We start from the raw sequence: 3,654 nt of genomic DNA on the forward strand, positions 1-3,654 counted from the left end.
CCCGTGTACACCAGGCCTGTGTTCTTTCACTGAGTTCTCCCTCTCCCTGCTCTCCCAAATACATGCATTTTTTTTAAAGAAAGGCTACTTATATTTGAGCCTTAGAAAATTCATTGCTATCACTATAGCTAAGTTGTGTCGCAAACCTCATGTACTACTGTCCTTTATTTTTCTCCTTAGTCTACTGCGTTTTTTCCTCAGCTCTTAAAACAAGAGTGAGTGTCTTATAATTAGTCTTATGTCTTTAATGTCAACACTTGGGAGGCAGAGGCAGGTGGATTTCTGTGAGTTTGTGGTATCTGTAATAGTTTAGATCTTAAGCCTGCTCTACGAAGAAAGTTCCAGGACATCCAGGGCTACAGAGAAACCCTGTCTCAAAAAACAAACAAAAAACAAAGAAACAAAAACACACATCCCCAACAAAACAAAACAAAAACTGGCGTCCTTAGCCAGGTTTTCACCCTTAGATCTCAACGGAATGCATACTTTTGAAGACTGATAGAGAGTAGAGATGTAGTCAACATGTTTAAATGGCATTCAAACATCACACCAACTACGAGAAGCACACATTCAAGCCCCTTATGCAGGCTTGCTCCCTAGCGGAACCACATCTGTTGTCCACTCTCTGAAGGGAAGGCCTCCTCTGTCCCAGGTCACCTACTCCCCACCGTGTGGAGCTGACTTCGGGAACAGCCAGATTTACAGTGAGTTTGTTCTTCAAGGAAAAGCAGTGTGGCGCTCGATGCAGCTTCTCTGGGCTCTCCCCAGCCAGTGTTCAAAGGCTCATTCCTAGTGGACCCTGAGCTCCTTTCGTGCCCCACATCCTCTTCCTCCTCCTTCCTCGCTCCTCCTCCTCCTCTTCCTTTTTTTTTTTTTTGTTGTTGTTGTTTTGTTTTGTTTTGTTTTGATTTTTACTTTCTGTTTCTGTGAGATAGGTGTTCACTATGTGTTCTGTAGGTCAGGCTAGCCTGGAATTTTGTGTGACTTCAAATCCGTAATCCTTCTGCCTCCACCTCCTAGTGTTAGGATTATAAATGTGTGCCCACACTCAGCCATGATGGCTTTCAGTATGAATTATGTATACTTTTTATTAAGGGAAATTAATTAGACCCAATAAGGATCTGTCATCTTCTATTTAGACACCTTGATTGGATGACAGGTCCCCATAAACCAGCTGGAGCTCTCCCTGGTCTAGTGATGAGTGTTTCAAAGGAAAGCTGAGAGTTCTTGAAGGGTCCCCAGTCTCCCCAGCTCCCATCATTGTGCTGAGCTCTCCGAAGCAGTTAAGGGTTATCATTTGCGCACAAGTTAGTTACTTATAATGAGAGAAACATTCAAGCAACTTGGTGGTTAAAAAAACCAAAACAATTTCCTTGTGTATTTTATATCCCTCCAAGTAGATAAACAAGGAGTTCACTAACCAGAGTCAGAAGTCTCTCAACCCTAAACGTCTGGAAAGCCCTGTGTTCTGTTAGTTCTAATATATATGCATCAGCCATAAGGGGCTCTAATCATACAAGACAATAAAATCCATGCATGTTTTCTGTTTGGGGAAATCCTGCATGGGTGTATTAGGGTCATAAAAATTACTAATGTGTTTTCTCATGGCGCTGGGCCATCACATAGGCCCTGAGCCGGGGTGCTGTTTGCAGCCTGTAATCACAAACAAATGTATTCCACAAGCGGATGAGCTGTTACCTGAGAAAGTGTGAGGGCAAGAGCCTGAGCCCCGTGTCAGCCTGGAGCAGGTCCCTCCACAGTTGAGGACCCCGGAGGCTGTACATATGAAATGACAGTGTGCCTGGGCTGGGAGGGGGGATACCAAGAGGAATGAGGTCACTTCCAATGTATTCAGCTTCCCTCCTCTGTGTGGGAAATTAAAAAAGGCTTCAGACCAAAGAGTCGTTTGGAGTCGAGAGGAAATAGGAGCTGTGGGTCAGGTGGGGTTAAGTGTGGGAATCCCCGAAAGGAGGGGACAAGTGACGTCAGTGGATATTCCAGAGGAAAGGATGGACAGAACCAGCCGTGGGGCCAACCTTATAGTGGAGACACGTGTGTCACAAGGAAGTGTGAGGAGACAGGTGGTGAGTGTCCCGCCTAGGTGTGTCTTCAGGTCCAGTTTAGAAGGAAGGGCTGCTGCTTTCAGAGACCAAACACACTCCTGCCCAGATAAAGGACTCCTCCTGAAATGTCATGTGTTTTGTTTTGTATCTAACTAGGAATATTTGGGTTGTAAACTGTGACAGAAAAATCTGGAAAATGTTTTAACACAAAAAGACAAAGGAGTTTTTTCCATTAATTAATTTATTTATTCACTTTACATTCAGGTTTGCCCACCTCTCCTCCCAGTCCCAACCTCACAAATCCCTCCATCATTACCCCTCCCCTTCTACTCCGAGAAAAGGAAGCCCCCCCTTGGGCACCTGCTGACCTTGGGACATCAGGTCTCAGTAGGATTAAATGCATGCAGGAAATTTCTTTGAAAAACAGGAATATCTCCAGAGTTTTTCAAGATGGGAAAGAAAATCATTAGGGTCACAACAGGCAGATACAGATATAGGGCCATGTGGTGAGGATGTACAGGTTAGAATTCCTGTTTCTACCTCTCCCTCCCAGAGAGTTTCACCTGCCATAAAAATAAACCTGACAATTTCTTTATAACCGTTTGCCAACAACTTCCAGGTCTTTTCTCTCCAACCCATACTTCTCTTCCAAGTTCTAGATCCTACACAGGCTCCATGTCCTGGAACCATTTTAAAATCAAATGTCCTCAATTGAATTTACCTGCCACCATCCGTGGCAGGTCTGTTGTTGTCACAATCTCTTTTCTATTCAGTTAAAGGTGCCATGTCATGTCAACAGGAAATGTCTCCTTGGTTTCTTCCTCTTGATGGAAGCTCTCACATCAAAATATGCCCCCTCACAGTTTCAAGAACACCTCTTTCAAGGTTGTCTAGTTAACTGAACCCCCAGTTCAGGCATAGAGTCATGTGTGCCTATCTCCCTGCCCATGTCTGTAACCATGGGTCCTCCCAAAGTGTTCTCTGGAGAGATCATTGGAAAGAACAAGTCAGTCTGGTTCACTTCAGTAGATTTGAAACCATCTCATGAATCTGGGAGAGTCTGTGAGGGGGAAAGATCTGCCCTAAATGTGGGTGATGACCATCCCATGGACCTGGGTCTCTTACAGAATAGAAAACAGGAAGAAAATGAGTGGAGAGGCAGCCACCTTGCTTTCTGTGCTCCCAACTGAGCACAGTAAAACAGATTGCCTTGGGCTTCTCCCTGCTAGTTTCCACCATTATGATGGACTACGTCCTCAAGCTGGGATGACCTCTTCCTTCTGTAAGTTGCTTTTCTCAAATATTTTGTCAGAGCAATGAGAAAAGTCATTAAAACTACTCAACTCCCCTGGTCAGAGGGCTTCAAGGTGCTTCTTACTTTGGCTTACAGTAAAACTCTTCATCTGGCTCTTCCTTAAACTCTGGCTCATAACCTTGGTTTCCACAGCTCCTGACTCCAAGCCTCTCCCCTGGATTGCATTGTGTTGACTCTCTCATCTCTGTGTCTGCATAGAGTTTGTTCTCTGTGTCTGGAATCAGCTCCCCCCCCCCACCATCGCCTTCATTTCCTTTGGCTAATTACTACTTAAAC

The sequence above is a fragment of the Mus pahari genome, chromosome 15 (assembly GCF_900095145.1).
Source record: "Mus pahari chromosome 15, PAHARI_EIJ_v1.1, whole genome shotgun sequence".
Lineage (NCBI taxonomy): Eukaryota > Metazoa > Chordata > Mammalia > Rodentia > Muridae > Mus > Mus pahari.